Below are 17,855 nucleotides of genomic sequence, written 5' to 3' on the forward strand. Positions count from 1 at the left end.
TCTCACTGGTGTATCCACCCACCCTTGCTCCAACCCCACAGCGTTGTCATGGCTCTTACGTCTGCTGTCTGGCCGTGTGTGTCTCCCAACCTGGTGCTTTTGCCTAAATAGCGTCTCAGCTATTCTAGGCCTTTTGATATCCATATACTCCTTAGTATTAGGTCATGAATTTCCCCCAAAACTAAGAGGATGGTTTTTAAGAAAAATTTAAATAAAAAATTATTTACATTTTAAGTATGATGCAATAATTATTCTGGGCAGAAATGACAATAATGAGTTAATAATGAGTGCAATCCATGCAAACTTACTGTCTCCCTATTACTGAGGGCTTTAGCATCTCTCGGTGAGGTTTTCTGTCTTACATGTAATGCTCCAACACACCTTCCCTTAGGTTTACTCCCTGGGTTTTGATGTTCTTAACACTCCTTTCAATGGTATTTTAAATTCCTTTTTCTAAGTATTTTCAATATTCCATAGAAATAGATGTGGTATTTGGTTCTTGCTCCGACATCAGTAACTTGGCTATTTTTCCCTTATTAACTCTAGTTCTTTATATCCTTTTGGATATTCTATGTACCAAACAATGCCATCTGTGAGTGACATTTTTGCTTCCTCCTTTACAAAATTTATACTTAATATAGTTTCCTGGCACTGCTGCACTTTTTATAACTTCCATATATTCTTGACAATCCTTCTTTTGGTTGCCAATATAGGTAGAAAGTGTTTGGTTTATCACCATTAAGTATAATATTTGCTATAGGATTTTTTGGGGTGAATACATTCTATTAGGTTAAGGAAACTGATTTCTAGTCTAAACTGATGACAGCTTTTTAAAAGATTTTATTTATTGATTTTTTTGAGAGAGAGAAAGAGAGAGAGAGAGAGAGAAAACAGGAGTGGGGGTGGGGAGGGACAGAGAGGGAGAAGCAGACTCCTCGCTGAGCAGGGAGCCTGACCCAGGGCTCCATCCCAGGACCCTGGGATCCCGAAATAAGGCAAAGGCACCCAGGTGCCCCTAATCTGCTAATAATTTTTAATCATGAGTTGCTCTTGAACTTGAACCCATCTATAAAATTAGTAATGGAATTTTTCCTTGTTTTTTTTTTCTGAATATGCTTTACATGGACTGATTTTCAAATTTCAAGCCAATGTTGCCTTCATGGAATGCACAACATCATGACATGAAGTCTCTCTTTTTTGTCTATTTGTGTTTGCGTGTGCGAGTGTGTGTGTGTGTGTGTGTGTGTTAGCTTATCATCTGTTTAGAATTTTCTTTTCTATATTTAGGAAAGACATCTTGGCCTGTAATTTTCCTTTCTTCTCATGTCCTTGTTAGATGTTGGTGTCAGGTTTATATTGGCATTGTAAAATGATTTGGGAACTAGTCCTAGAATTTGTGTCACACTGATGTTATTTCCCTCTAAATGTTTGGAGAACTCATCAGGGAAGCCTTCTGGAGAGGATGTTTTTAATTTTTCGTTCACAGTTTTACCAGATTCAGGACTTATCAGATTTTCTCTTTCTTCTCTAGTAAAATTTTGGTAAGTTTTATTTTTCTATCAGTGTCTCTATTTGATCTCAGCTAATACAATGGAATGTGCCAAGCAGGAGTCCTGGGAAAGCCAAGGAGGGTTGGTCCCTGGGTTGGGTTGGAGCCAGGTTGAGGACAGATCAGCCTCCTGGGCTGTTCAGCCCTCAACACCGCCAACTTTAGTCCAGGCCCTGATTGTCAACATTTTTGGTTCAAATGCGATTAAAATTTTGTATTTAAAGTTAAATGCAATGAACATTTTGCAGTTAGAACATTACTGAAGTAGTTTTCATGGAACAGTAGTTCTCAGAATGGATTCACACTCACCCCCTTCACAGGAGATCCACTGATGAACAAGCATATCAATTACAGGGTGAGGGAAGTAGTACTGAATAGACTGAAATGCTTCTTCACGAGTCATTCCTGTTTCCTAGGTTCCTTTGGATCATGGTTGACCATAGCATGTGAGGGCTCATGTCAGGGATTTCAGTGACCTTCATTTCTTGTTCTGGCCACTCTCAATGCTGACCAGCCCCTCCTCCTCTCGACACTTGCATAAGATGGTCTGTTCCAAGTAAAGGGATGTTCATGGACAGATACTGAAGGGTGCCTGCGAGTGACCCGGGAGAAGCACCTGTGTGGCCAAACCCTTCCACCGATCCTGGGGATCTTTGGGCTTGTGGGTCCCTTCTGACCCCACATCTCTTCCTTAATTTGTCCCTGAGTTTTTGCCTCAATTATACCTCTGTGAAATACTAAATAAGTCAGTACAAGGAAAGCATTGAGGGAGAGAACCTGGTCGGTTTGAAATGCTCTGTGAAAATCATTTCCCCATTTTCCACTCCTACTTAATGGGAACTGTCTCTGGTTCAGAAAAGGCATTTATATCACCAGGTGATTCTAATATGATGGAATGATTGTGGGATTTATCCTTGGGGGAGAAGATCTTACAGCTAGTCTGTCATACAGATATGTCCCATTTGATCTATGAGCAACATTGAAAACTGCCCTTCACATGACTCCTAGACTGACATTTTGAACACTTTGCCATTGGAAGTGAGTGGATAAATGATTTCCAACTTCTCCTCCCTCACCGTCTACAAGGGGCATTCTATGAAGATTCAGTAGGTACTGATAATGTTGCATTTAAATCAAGTTGGGAAAAGAAAGGCATTTATGTCCCCTGAAAGGGTCGACATAGAATGGTTTATTCTTCTTCATAGAGGTAATCATGTGTTTATTCAATTCTGGATGAGGGGTTCACATTCTGCAATCTTTTTTAAAGATTTTAAATTTTTTAAAGATTTTAAATGTTTTAAATTTAAATTCAATTAATTGACATATAATGTATTATTAGTTTCAGAGGTAGAGGCATCAGTCTTATATAACACCAGTGCTCATTGCATCATGAGCCCTCCTTAAAATCCAGCACCCAGTTACCCCATCTCCTCATCCCCCTCCCCTCCAGCAACCCTCAGTTTGTTTCCTATGATTAAGAGCCTTTTATAATTTGTCTCCCTCTCTGATTTTGTCTTGTTTTATTTTTCCTCTGTTCCCCTATGATCTTCTGTTTTGTTACTTAAATTCCATATATGAGTGAGAACATATGATAATTTTCCTTCTCTGATTTACTTATTTTGCTTAGAATAATACCCTCTAGTTCTATCCACAGTGTTGCAAGTGGCAAGATTTCGGTTTTTTTTTTCTGAAGCCCGAATATTATGCCATTGTGTAAACATTCACCACATTTACTTTATCCGTTCATTTGTTGAACTGGGCTTTTTCCGTAGTTTGACTGTTGTGGACATTGCTGCTATAAACATTGGAGTACAGATGCCCCTTCGGATCACTATATTTGTATCTTTGGTATAAATACCCAGTGTAAATACCCAGTAAATACACAGCTATAAACATTGGAGTATAGATGTCCCTTTGGTTCACTACATTTCTATCTTTGGTGCAATGGCAGGGTCAGAGGGTAGCTCTATTTTCAACTTTTTGAAGAAACTCCATTCTGTTTTCCAGAGTGGCTACACCAGCTTCCATTCCCACCAACATTGTAAGGAGGTTCCCATTTCTCTGCATCCTTGCCAACATCTGTCATTTCCTGACTTGTTAATTTTAGCCATTCTGACTGGTGTGAGGTGGTATCTCACTGTGGTTTTGATTTATATTTCCCTGATGCCCAGTGATGTTCAGAATTTTTCCATGTGTCTGTTGGCCATTTGGATGTCTTCTTTGGAGAAATGTCTGTTTATGTCTTCTGCCGGCTTCTTAATTGGATTATTTGTTCTTTGGGTGTTGAGTTTGATAAGTTCTTTGTGAACTATAGATACTGGCCCTTTGTCTGATAAGACATTTGCAAATATCTTCTCCCATTCTGTCAGTTGTCTTTTGGTTTTGTCCACCATTTCCTTTACTGTGCAAAAGCTTTTTATCTTGATGAAGTCCCAACAGTTCATTTTTGTCTTTGTTCCCTTCCCTTTGGATAGGTGTCTAGGAAGAAGTTGCTTTGGCCAAGGTTACAGAGGTTGCTGCATGTATTCTCCTCTAGGATTTTGATGGATTCCTGTCTCACATTTAGGTCTTTAATCCATTTTGAGTCTATTTTTGTGTCTGGTGTAGGGAAATAGTCCAGTTTCATTCTTCTGCATGTGGCTGTCCAGTTTTCCCAACACTGTTTATTGAGGAGACTGTCTTTTTTCCATTGGATCTTCTTTCCTGCTTTGTTGAAGATTAGTTGACCAAAGAGTTGAGGGTCCATTTCTGGGTTCTCTTTTCTGTTCAGTGATCTGTGTGTCTGTTTTTGTGCCAGTACTGTACTGTCCTGATGATTACAGTTTTGTAATAGAGCTTGAAGTCCAGAAATGTGATGTCGCCAACTTTGGTTTCTTTTTCAACATTCCTTTAGAAATGTGTTTGGCTATTTAGGGTCTTTTCTGATTCCATACAAATTTTAGGATTATTGGTTCCAGCTGTGTGTGAAAAAAGTTGATATTTTGATAAAGATCCCATTGAATGTATAGATTGTTTTAGGTAGCAAAGACATTTTAATAATATTTGTTCTTCCAGTCCATGAGCATGGAATGTTTTTCCATTTCTTTGTGTCTTCCTCAATTACTTTCACGAGCCTTCTATAGTTTTCTGACACAGATCCTTTGCCTCTTTGGTTAGGGGTATTCCTAGGTATCTATGGTTTTGGGGGCAATTGTAAATAGGATCAACTCCTTAATTTCTCTTTCTTCTTTCTCATTGATAACATATAGAAATGCAACTGATTTCCGTGCATTGATTTCATATCCTGTCACTTTGCTGAATTCCTGTATGAGTTCTAGCAATTTTGGGGTATTTTGTGTTTTCCACATAGAGTATCATGTCATCTGGGAAGAGTGAGTTTGGTTTCTTCTTTGGTGATTCGGATGCCTTTTATTTATTTTTGTTGAATGATTGCTGAGGCTAGGACTTCAGTACTATGTTGAATAGCAGTGGTGATAGTGGACATCTCTGCTGTGTTCCCGACCTTAGGGCAAAAGCTGTCAGTTTTTCCCCATTGAGAATGATATTCGCTGTGGGCTTTTCACATATGGCTTTTATGATGTTGAGGTATGTTCCCTCTATCCCTACACTGTGAAGAATTTTGATCAAGAAAAGGTATTGTGTTTTGTCCAGTGCTTTTTCTGCATCTGTTGAGAGGCTCATATGGTTCTTGTCCTTTCTTTTATTAATGTAGTATATCACATTGATTAATGTAGTGGATGTTAAACCACCCTTGAAGCCCAGGACTAAATCCCACTTGTTTGTGGTGAATAATCCTTTTAATGTGCTGTTGGATCCCATTGGCTAGTATCTTGGTGAGACTTGTTACATCCATGTTCATCAGGGATATTGGTCTATAATACTCCTTTTAGGTGGGATCTTTTTCGGTTTGTGGATCAAGATAATGCTGACCTCATAGAAAGAGTTAGGAAGTTTTCCTTCCATTTGTATTTTTTGAAACAGCTTCAGAAGAATAGGTGTTAATTCTTCTGCAAGTGTTTGGTAGAGTTCTCCTGGGAAGCCATCTGGCCCTGGACTCTTGTTTGTTGGGTGAATTTTGATTATTGCTGCAATTTCCTTGCTGGTGATGGGTCTGCTCAGGTTTTTCTATTTCTTCCTATTTCAGTTTTGGTAGTTTATACATCTCTAGGACTACATCCATTTCCAGATTGCCTAATTTGTTGGCATATATTTGCACATAATATGTTCTTTTAATTGTATTTTCTCTGGTTGTGATCTTTCCACTTTCATTCATGATTTTATTTATTTGAGTCCTTTCTCTTTTCTTTTGGATAAGTTGGCCAGAGGTTTATCAATCTTATTAATTCTTTCAAGAACCAGCTCCTAGTTTTGTTGATCTGTTCTACTGTTCTTTTGGGGTTTATTAAATGCATTTTTAAAATTTTTTATGTTCAGTTGGCCAGCATATTAAATAATTAGTTTTTTAAAAGATTTTATTTATTATTTACTTGAGAGAGAGAGAGAGAGAGAGAGCGATATCACAGGTAGGCAGAGAGGCAGGCAGAGAGGGGGAGGGGGAAACAGGCTCCCTGCCAAGCAGAGAGCCCGATGCGGGGCTCGATCCCAGGACCCTGAGACCATGACCCAAGCTAAAGGCAGAGGCTTAACCCACTGAGCCACCCAGGTGCCCTTAAATAATTAGTTTTTGATGTAGAGTTCAATGATTTGTTAGTTGTGTATAACATCCCATGCTCATCACCACACATGCCCTCCTTAATACCAATCACCCGATTAGCCCACCCTCCCACCCCACTCCCTGCTGTTACCCTCAGTTTTTCTTTTTTTAAACCAGAGTCCAGAGTCTTTCATGGCAGTCTGCACCTCTGATGTATTCCTGTTCAGTTTTCCCTCCCTTCCCAGTGGTCCTTTTATTTCACTGATTTCTCCTCTAATCTTTATTAATTCTTTTCTGTTGGATTTAGGCTTTCTTTGCTGTTCTCTCTACAGCTCCCTTAGGTGAAAGTTTAGGTTGTGTATTTGAGACCTTTCTTGTTTCTTGTTTCTTTTTTTAAAAAAGGATTCTGTTTATTTATTTGACAGACAGAGATCATAAGTAGGCAGAGAGGCAGGCAGAGAGAGAGGAAGGGAAGCAGGCTCCCTGCCGAGCAAAGAGCCTGATGTAGGGCTCAATCCCAGGACCCTGGGATCATGACCTGAGCTGAAGGCAGAGGCTTTAACCTACACTGAGCCACCCAGGCACCCCTGAGACCTTTCTTGTTTCTTGAAAAAGGCTTGTATTGCTATATGCTTCCCTCTCCAGACCTCCTTTGTTGAATTCCAAAGGATTTGAACAGTTGTGTTTTCATTTTTATTTCTTTCCATGAATTTTTAAAATTCTTCTATGATATCCTGGTTGACCCATTCATTCTGTAGTAGGATGCTCTTCAGCCTTCATGTTTTTGAATTCTTTCCAAATTTCCTCTTGTGATTGAGTTCAAGTTTCAAAGCATTGTGGCCTAAAAATACGCAGGAAATGACCTCAATCTTTTTGTACCGCTTGAGACCAGATTTGTGACCCAGGATGTGATCTATTCTGGAGAATGTTCCATGTGCACATGAGAAGAATGTCTATTCTGATGCTTTAGGATGGAATGCTCTGAATATATTTGTGACATCAATCTGGTCCAGTGTGTCATTCAAAACCCTTGTTTCCTTGTTGATCTTCTGCTTAGATGATCTGTGCATTGCAGTGAGTGGGGTGTTAAAGTCTCCTACTATTATTGCATTGTTATTGATGTGTTCCTTTGATTTTGCTATTAATTGGCTTATATAATTGGTTGTTCTCATGTTAGGTGCATAAACATTTATAGTTGATAGATCTTGTTGGATACACCCTTTAACTATGATATAATGTCCTTCCTCATGTCTTATTAGAGTCTTTGGCTTAAAATCTAATTTGTCTGACAGATGTATTGCCACCTAGCTTTCTTTTGATGTCCATTAGCATGATCAATGGTTTTCCACTCCCTCAGTTTCAATCTGGAGGTGTTTTGGGGTCTAAAATGATTCTTTTACAGACAGCATATCAATGGGTCTTGCTTTTTTTTTTTTAAAGATTCTATTTATTTATTTGACAGACAGAGATCACAAGTAGGCATAGAGGCAGGCAGAGAGAGGGGGGGAAGCAGGCTCCCTGCTGAGCAGGGAGCCCGATGTGGGGCTCGATCCCAGGACCCTGGGATCATGACCTGAGCCGAAGGCAGAGGCTTTAACCCACTGAGCCACCCAGGCGCCCTGGGTCTTGCTTTTTTATCCAGTCTGATACCCTGTGTCTTTTGGTTTGGAGCGTTTAGCCCATTTGCATTCAGAGAAACTATTGAAAGATACAAATTTATTGCGATTGTATTATCTGAAATTCACTGCTTCTGTTTATTGTCTCTATTCCTTTTTGATCCTCTTTGGGATCAAAGTTAGTTTTGGGCTGTCTCTTTGCTTAAAGGATCCTTTTTTAAAAAAAAATATTTTATTTATTTATTTGACAAAGATCACAAGTAGGCAGAGAGGCAGGCAGAGAGAGAGGGAAGCAGGCTCCCCGCCGAGCAGAGAGCCTGATGCAGGGCTCGATCCCAGGACCCCGGGATCATGACCTGAGCCGAAGGCAGAGGCTTAACCCACTGAGCCATCCAGGAGCCCCTAAAGGATCCCTTTTAATAGTTCTTGCAGGGCTGGTTTAGTCATCAGAAATTCTTTTAGTTTCTGTTTGTCCTGAAAGCTTTTTATCTCTCCCCCTCTTTTGAATGACATCTTAGCTGGATAAAGTATTCTTGGCTGCATATTTTCCTCCTTTAGCACCCTGAATATATCATGGCAGTCTTTCTGGCTTGCCAGGTCTTTGTGGATAGGTCTGCTGGCAGTCTAATGTTTCTACCCTTGTAGGTTACAGAACTCTTGTCCCAAGCTACTTTCAGGATTTTCTCTTTGTCTCTGAGATTTGCAAGTTTCTCTATTATATCTCGGGGTGTTGACCTAATTTTATTCATTTTGAGGTTTTTTTTTTTCTGTGCTTCCTGGATTTGAACTCCTGTTTCCTTCCCCAGATTAGGGAAGTTCTCCACTATAATTGGCTCCAGTATATCTTCAGCATCCCCCCTCATCTTCTTCTGAGATCATGTTATTCTAATATTGTTCTACTTTATGGTATCACGTATCTAGGAGTTGTTTATCTCCCTTTTCCTCAGCTTCTTTAGTTCTTCTTCTATTTCTGCAGAAGGGGATTCTCTAGTGTCTTCTATGCTTTTTCTAACCAAGCTAGTATCTTTATAACCATTATTTTGACTTCTAGTTCCAACATCTTACTTATGTCCATACTGATTAGGTCCCTGACAGTCCGTATTCCCTCTTGTTCTCTTTTTTGAAGTGAGTTTTTCTGTCTTGACATTATGTCCAGAGAAAAACAGATGAACGAGAGATAAAATACCTATATGGCAAGTATGACCCCAGTGAAATATACACTAAACACATTAGGAGAGATTTGAAAAACCAAACCAAAACAAAAGTTAAAAAAAAGGAAAGAGAATATAATCAGACAGGTGAACAGAACAGAGGAATACACTGGATCCTGTGTGTATTTTGGTCTGTTTGTTAGAAAACTAAATCCAAAAATTGTAAAGGAAGAAAAACTTATATATGTACAAAAATAAAATTTAACACAAGGAAAGGATAGAATGTAACTATACCAATGAACATTAAAAGACAATAAAAAATGAAGGAATATGAACAGATAAAAACAGACAGGTGAACAGAACAGAGGAATACACTATATCCTGAGTGTATTTTGGTCCATTTGTTAGAAAAAACTACATCCCAAAATTGTAAAGAAGGGAAAAAAATATATATACATACACACACACAAAACTAAATACAGTGAAAGGATAGAATGTAACTAAAAATGGAAATTCAAAAAGATTTTTTTAAAAAAATTGATAAAATAAGAAATTGTTTGAAAAAGGAAAGAGAAAAAAATTAAAATTGAAAGACTCATGGAGGATATTAGGAGAAGGAAAAGATAAGTGAATTGGGGGAAATTGGAGGGGGAGACAAACCATGAGACACCATGGACTCTGAGAAGCAAACTGAGGGTTTTGGAGGGGAGGGGAGTGGGGGGTTAGGTGAGCCTGGGGGGTGGGTATTAAGGAGGGAACTTATTGCATGGAGCACTGGGTGTGGTGCATAAACAATGAATCTTGGAACCTTGAAAGAAAAACTGGTATAACTTCAAAAAAAATTGAAAGACTAAAGAATCCCAATGGAAAAACTATGAATTCTATATCCTATTTCCTACCAGCACTGGAATTTTGCAGTTCTCTGTGATGGGTAAACTCGGTCTTAGCTGATGTTCTTGCTGATCTTCTGCTCAGCTCACGCAGCCCAGCCACCATGGGAGACATCTGTTTCCTGGGGCACTTTTTGCACCATGGGGACTGGCCTCGCGGGGACGGTGGGTGCGTGGGCGTGGCCCTGTGGCTTCCAGGCCAACTTGCACTGTCTCTGGGCTCCCGGCCTCACTCTTATCCACCAGGCAGCCACACGATGGCTCTCTTGTCTGAAGACAGGGGAGGGCTGTGACCCCAGGTTTTCCTGCCAACGACCCTTTCAAGAGGGACAGGCTGAGGCTGACGAACAAGAGGGCAGGGTCCCTTTGTGATGCGCTGTTGCACTTATTCTCAGGTGGCTTTGCCCTGGGTAGAATTGCACAGCCCATGCAAGGGGACCTGGCTAAGTAAGCTGCTCTGGATTGTTCTATGTGGCTTTTGTTCCCTGAAGGCTTTCTGCGCAGCTTTAGAGGATGAGAACGAAAATGGCAGCCTCCCAGTCTCCATCCCCGGAGCACGGGGCCCCCCTCCTCAGTGTGCCCTCAGGGAAAAGCAGCCAATCACTCCTGTCTCCCAGGTCTCCATCCGCACTCTGTGCTCACCCAGCCTGCGACTGAGTGTTTCTATCTCAGGCACACGACCCTGTTTTGAGCTCCAAACCCTGCAGACTCCTATGGGGTGCACCTGTGCTATTCTTCCCAGGGATGAAGGGGGGGTGCCTGTAATGGTTCTGCCACTTGCTGGACCCCTACTCTGGGAGCACTTGCCTGACTGTGCCCCAGTTCACAGTATATGGCAACCCCTAGCTGAGAGTTCATTCCCGGGCTTGCTGATTGCAGCCAGATTCCCCACTCCAGTGCCTGGGAACTCTGCTGCTGTCAGGCATCCCTGGTCTTCCTTCCTGAGGATCCTGAGACCACACTTTCCCAACTAGTGCTCTGCCCCACTTCACCACCTGAGTGCCTTGGAGGCAGGGATGTCCCCCACTGGAGCAGACTTCTAAAAGTTCTGATTGTGTTCTCTGCTGCTATATTACTTTGTGCCAGCCGATGGAGGCCACCTCCCCCCATGGTTTATCTTCCCATTTATTGCCTAGGATTCACTTAGTACCTCCTACCTTGCAGAAAGTGGTCACTCTTCTATTTGTAGAGTTGCAGCTATCCATTTCTTAGATCTCTGGTTGAGTTTCAGGTGTTCAGAATGATGTGACAGCTATCTAGCTGAAGTCCATGGACTACATGAAACTAAGGTCTCCTCCTCCTCCACCATCTTGGACTATCTCCTCTCTGCAAGCAGTCTGATTCATCATGTACAGTATTTGCCTTTGGACTACACTGGTATATTAACTTCCTCCGTTTTCCCATACAGAGTGTTTGTGGGCATGGTAAACCTTGGCCCCTGAGAAAACTCATATAAATGATGCAGATGCATGTTGTATATACAAATGTAGAATGCAGTTTGGGCATGGTTACATTTTTGTCATTAATGGAACTTGTTTCCTGATGCTCCTTAGGAAGTGAAGAGTGATAAAGCAGAGGAGTCTGCTGCTGGGCCTGAAAACCAAATGAAACGTCATGGAGAACCCACAAGTCCTCCTCCACCTAAAAGAATGCTGAGCATGCTGCTACTATCAGTGAAAAAGGAAGGAGAGGGAGCATCCCACCCCGGGGGGTCAGCTGTGTCCTTGGAAGATGGTGAGGGTGCCTGTCCTCATGTCCCCTTCCTGACTTGACCCTGTGAACCCTGCCTCTGTCTCATCTACTCCACAAGAGTAGTTCCTATTAAGGTCACTGGCTTTGGGTGAGGCTCCATTAATTTCTCAACCACACCAGACCAGGTGTTCACTCTATCCCTTATGGAAGTTTTCCTGGATTCCCAAACTCTGCACTCTACTGGTTTCCTTTTCCTCATTGAATTTGCCTTTGTTCTCCTTTCTGATTTTCTTTTTCTCCTCATAATACTGTCATTGTTCCTGAGTCCCACTGTTCCACTGTCCCTCATTCCACACTGCCTCATCACTCAGCAAGCTGCTCCAGTAGTTTCTGAGCTTGCGTCCTGCTTTCCCACTTGACCCTGTTGGTTATTTGTTCCTATGCACCCAGAGTGACCATGTCCATACAGAAATCAGGTCATGACATGCATATCCTGAGACCCATCATCAACTCCCCGAGCAATTAGAACAGAGTTGGAGTTCCCAGTGCTGGTCTCCATGCCCTACACAACCTGGCTCTGCATGACCTGACCATGCCATCTTCTGCTATCACGTGTCCTCTCCATGTCCTTCTTGCTCTCTCTGCCTCTGACATTTGTTTACCAATCCAGCTCATCCCCTTCTAGGGGCTCTGCATGGCCCTTACAGCAGCTGGAACTCCTCCACATGGGTGTGCATAAGCCTGCTCTAACTCCTGCTCCTGCTCCGAGCTCTGCCCAGGGGTCACCTCCTCAGAGCACCCTGCCCGACCTCACATCATGGAGGCTTCCCCTCCTGCTCTCAGTCACATCCCTGCTGACTTCCTTCCTAACACAAAGTCAACTGTGTTAATCTTTTGCCTTTTTTACATGTACCATCAGCCTTCCCTATGAGGATGTAAGTTCCATGAGGTTTGGGATTGTCTTTGTCCATTCTGTCTGTCTGGTTCCCTGCCAAGCTCCAAGTTTTTGCACATGCCTGGCACAAAGAAGGATGAGTAAATGCAGTTGAGGTGTCAGACTTGGTGTAGAAAAAAATTGGCCTCCTGAGACAAAAGACTGATGAAGAAGATCATGTGTTGACTGGGATTTCTAGTGATGGAGTGCCATTATCAGGCATCCTGACATCAAGTGACATGTTCATCTCTTCACCTTGTAGAGGGCAATCACGATGACATGAAGTCATGAGTGCCAGGGCTCTGTGAATGTTTGTTAATTAGTTATATTGTCTTACTTTGTTTCTGTGTGTATGTGTAGTGACAAGAATAGAAGAGGCTCCTTTGTTGTATTATTTTTCCTGAGGTCAAATTTTCAGGTCTGATTCTTCTATCTGGTATATTCTCCTGCTATGAAAAGAAATATTAGAGACTGTGAAGCATGTGGATGTTCGCATGGGGTTGCTGAAATGCACATCATTGTAGCTCCTCATTCAGTTAGATTTCCAGAGGCACCTGTCGTTCACAGTATGTACGGGGCGGGGAGGGGAAGTGGTCGATCCCCACCTGATGGCTTCTGGTCTGAATATGATCTCCAGAGCTTGTGAGTATGGCAGGAGACGGTATTCCACACAATTAGATTCTTTGTGTCCTGACTTAGCCAGGGTCAACAAGGGTGGGCCGATTCACAGACCTGGTAGGAAGAATTCTCAGCTGTCTCTCTGCAGATGATCCCATGGTCACAGCAATGCCTGTATCCCAAGAAGCGCCAGATAAACTGCCAATACCAGTGGAAATTAGTGCTGAAATGAAACATCAGTTAAAGAATGAAATTTGACGATATGGACAACATAAGTATGGTAAGAATTTTTATCAGTGAAACCACAGGAAGTCTTTCCCATTCTATGATTTAGACTAGATCTAACGGACCTCTTGAGGCTCATCTTTTCCTCAAATTGGGTTTTCACATAATTTAGGATGGTTCCTCTTTATTTTGACTGAAATGTCCCAGTAAACCTTTTGTTGTTGTTGTTCTTTTGTCTTTCTTTCTTTCTTTCTTTCTTTCTTTCTTTCTGACTTACGTTTTCTCATTTAATACTCAAAAGAGTTTTGTTTGGTGAAATCTATGACATTTAACAGTTGAAACAGAAATTTTTGTTTGTTTGTTTGTATTTCTTAATTGGCAGTTGTGTACCAGAGTCCCATTGGTGGATATGTTCAAATGTCTGAATGTAAGGATGGATAACACAGGTTTTCTGTAACATTCTAGTCTTTGAATGATTGCTGAGACACCAAGATTGAGTTCTACCTCCTCATTGTACTTTAGAAATACTGAAAGTTTTTTTTCTCTAAATATCTCCAGAATATGAAAAAGTCTTCAAATTGCTTGAAGGAGTGTAAAGACCTCAAGAATTGTGGAACAAATTTTGTTTTATTGTCTGTCAAAAAAACAGCAAGGTGGGTATAGAGAGAAGCTCTGTAGCACAGCAAGGTCAGTGTGGTGCTGGGTGAGGGGTGGGGTTGGACCCTACCTGGTGTTTCTCAATTCCAAGTCCTCACTCAGATTTCATGTTTTCTCTGTTTTTATTTAGATTGATATTATCTGAGTCTCACTCACTCTTCCAAGTTCCAGGAGACTTCTGTTCACACCATAGTTTGAGGTAGGTGTTGACCCTGAACTGACGCTCTTTGTATTTGCTGGATTGTCCCTTACCAAAAAGGTCCATGTTCTGTTCTCACGTAGATTGTAAGCTCCCTTTTTATCACCCACAGAGCCTACCAGATTATGGGTTGTTTGGTGTCTTTTGGTTAATGACCTGTCTCTTTATTTTCAGATTTAAAAGACAAGACTGAATAAGGCACCTGGAGGAGGTACTAGAAAAATTAGAATCTGACCATCTTCTCAACAATGAGAATCATACCTCAAACTTATAATTCTGTCACCAAGTTATCAATATGTAACCAGAACCAGTTTGCTGTCCTAGAATGGAACGGGATATTGTTGATGCCTCCTAGCCCATGTTAGTTAAGAATTGTCTACTTGAAGCTAAGAAAAAGCATCGGAACTTTAATGTTATAAAATTCTGGTACTAAGTTTGCTTTATCAATTCATTTAAAAGGATAATTTGTTGTTTGTTTGTTTGTTTTCCCCCTAAAGTGCAGGAATGCTGTTAAGTCATTGGTTTATACTACATCCTAGCTCCTCAGCAGGTCACAGGCCTGTAGCTGGTATTTCTAGTATATTCCACACTAGCAATTTCTTTTTTAAAATTTTATATTTTAAGTAATATCTACACCCAAATTGGGGCTTATATAACCCCAAGATCAAGAGTCACATGCTCCACTGAGCCGGTCAGCACCCTATACATTCTCCATTTCTTTTTCTTTTGCCTGAGACAGTCACTCAGGGGGGTCATACGGCCTCAGGGGATGACTCACAGCTTAATTACCAATGGGCCGGATCATTAGACGTCCTGCCCGAACTGAGTTCCTATAATTTTCCTTTGACTTTAATCACCAACATGAGAGTGCTGAGAAAAGCCCAAACATTGTGGACATAGAGTCCTCCTCAGCGTCTTGTGTCCTGGCAGCCCTGTATCCTTACCCATCAGGTTCCATTGTGTAGGAGCCCCATGTTTGCCTGAGGACTGAGGGAGTGGAGCACTGCAGCCAGAACCCTTGGCAGAGTCTATTTCCATTTCAATGGAGTCATTGTTAGGGCTGTTATGGAAAACATTTATCCTTTGGATAAAGACCTCTAGTGCAGGGAGGTCTAAGGTTATGGGGACTAGAAGCAAAATTTGGCTACTGGATACAGAAGAGTAATAATGAGAGGAGTCCCTCACACTGCCATCCCTTCATTAATAAAGGTGTGAATTGTGTCTGTGGGAGAGATATCCGTATATACGGGCCAATGAGGTAGAGGATTGACATCCTCTAAATTATATTACCCCAGCCCCTCAAGGTACTGCTGCCAAGTTAGAACCATAGTGTGGCTTTAAAAGATTGTTCCAGGACTTTTTTGAAACTCACTTTAGGATGATGAGGTAGGTAATACACCTACTGAATTACATAAGCATGTGCCCTGATAAACAATTTCCTTGTTTATAAGTGATGCTGTGTGGAATACCATGATGGTGGATAAAGCATTTTCTAAATCCATGAATGTTGGTTTTCTCAAAAATCTCTGAGTGGAAAGGAAGATCCATTTGAGTATAAAGAGCTAGCTTTCCCTGATGAAAGGAGACCACAATAATCCATCTGCCTACTGATATTAGCTGACTGACTACTTGGGGGATGTGGTGCCATATCAGGTGCTCAGTGTTGGTCTGTGCTGCTGGCAGATGGAGCAGTCAGCAGTATCGGCAACACCATCAGTCTTGCTGAGTGGAAGTTCATGTTTATGTTCCATGCATAATCTGCATCCCTGCTTTCATGACCATGATGCATTACTACTGCTTGGAAGATGTATGGGTACATCTAGGGAGGTATGGGGGTGGTCCTAGGAGCTCAGGATGGCCTCAGCCGAGAGACAGCAAGGAAATAGGGACCCCACTCCTACAACCTTAGGAAACTAGAGCTGCCAATTACCTGGAAGGGTTTGGAAGCAGTTTCTCCCTCTGAGTCTCCAGTTAATGACCTAGCATGGCCAATACCTTGAGTTCAATTGCGTGAGACCCTAAGCAGAGAACCCCGTCGAGCCTGCCTGAACTTCTGACCTATGGAACTCCTTGATCATTCATTTGTGTCATTTCATACTGCTAAATATGGGGTAACTTATTGTGTGCTATTAGAAAATGAATATGGGCAAGTGCCTGCATATTGGAATATCCCAACTGAAAATCAGGCATGATATTTTGTCTTTTCTAGTCCAGTGGTCACAGGGAGCGCCCCATGAGGCCATAGCTGTAGGGTCAGAGAACGGTCTTTTTCTAGACCTCACTCCAAGATAGCTGGTCTTGTCAGGGGGTCATAGTACCGCAAAACTATAAACATATGTGATATCACTAGCACTTCATACACCTACTCTTTGCTGTGTCCCTTTTTTAATGATAAAAAAGTTGAGATTTATGGATTTGCTATTCACTGCAGAAGCACAATCTTGTCCTACCCCAGAATACTAAATCTCTAAATATTTCATTAAGTTATAATGCATCTGGTTTTGTGTGGGAATTATTTCCTATGTTCTATCTTTCATGTGTGTTGCCAATGTATCTATTAGTTTCTACTTCTCAATCAGAATAATGTCATCAATGAAAGGAATACTGTGGTGTCCGTTGTAAGGGTAAGGTGATCAAGATCCCTAAGGAACAGTTTCTGAAATTAGCTTAGAGAGTTGATAGAAGCCTGAGGTAGGAAGTGATGGTGCCCTTTCCAGCTGAAGGCAAACTCTTTCTGGTGATATTTCCTGTAAGAGAAAAAAAGCATTTGCTCAACCGAATAGATACACCAGATGCCCTGGAATGTATTGTTGGATAATTCAATGGAGCCACAAGTGACACAGCCATTGTAATTAAAGTCAGCAACCAACTAAGTTCATAATTGGCTGTCATTCTCCAAGATCTATGAGTTCTGCGCATGCCAAATAAGTAAGATGAAAGGGACATATTCAGAATTACCACCATGTATCTTCCAAATTCTTGATGGTGCCACTGGTTGTCTGTGGATGGATTAGGGGAAAACCTGAGACCACTGGTAGACCATACTGAGGTAAAATTCCATTAATAACCTGACCTCCATTGTCCCTCTCTGGGCCTGGTGGACCACAGTGAAGCCTGGGTCTCCTGGAATCAGTGTCATTCTGTTATACTATATTGAATAATCTTTAAGAATTCTCATTACTATCTAACCTTCTCATGGTGCACTGTCATGCTAGTACTTGGTCACAGGTCAGATGGGGGAAGAATGAGGTAACAATTAACAGCATAAACATTTGGCAGTGTAGCATGGTCCTTCCTCAAGGGCAAGCCCACAGTAATTTCTGGCCACCAGAGAAGAAAAGAGCCACACAGAGCTCTTTACAGAAGCCTGGGCTCCCCCTAGAAAATAGTGACCAGGGTCTTGGTGAATGTCATGTCTTCTGAAAGGATTTCATGCAATGGTCCTTGCTGATTTGGCAGTGTCTGTCAGACTGCATCCTCATCTGATGCTGGAGCAGGGCAGGAATTCAGGAACAAGGGATCAGGAGCAGGCTGGAAGCCACAGACATGAGCCTCATGCACCACAAAGACCTACTGATGTCCATGAGTGTACATTTCCTTCCACCTTGCTTGGGGAAGAGGGCGTTCTGTAGAGGCCAGGGCCCTTCTGAAAGGACTAATTGCCAAGGCC

The 17,855-nt window shown here is 41.7% G+C and overlaps 1 pseudogene; it reads left to right on the plus strand.

Moving 5' to 3' along the window:
• Positions 1 to 2,382: 2,382 nt before the first annotated feature.
• Positions 2,383 to 14,815, plus strand: LOC111139348 (annotated as a pseudogene).
• The last annotated feature ends 3,040 nt before the right edge of the window (positions 14,816 to 17,855 follow it).

Source organism: Enhydra lutris, unplaced genomic scaffold, assembly GCF_002288905.1.
Source record: "Enhydra lutris kenyoni isolate GAN:26980312 unplaced genomic scaffold, ASM228890v2 scaffoldscaffold101, whole genome shotgun sequence".
Lineage (NCBI taxonomy): Eukaryota > Metazoa > Chordata > Mammalia > Carnivora > Mustelidae > Enhydra > Enhydra lutris.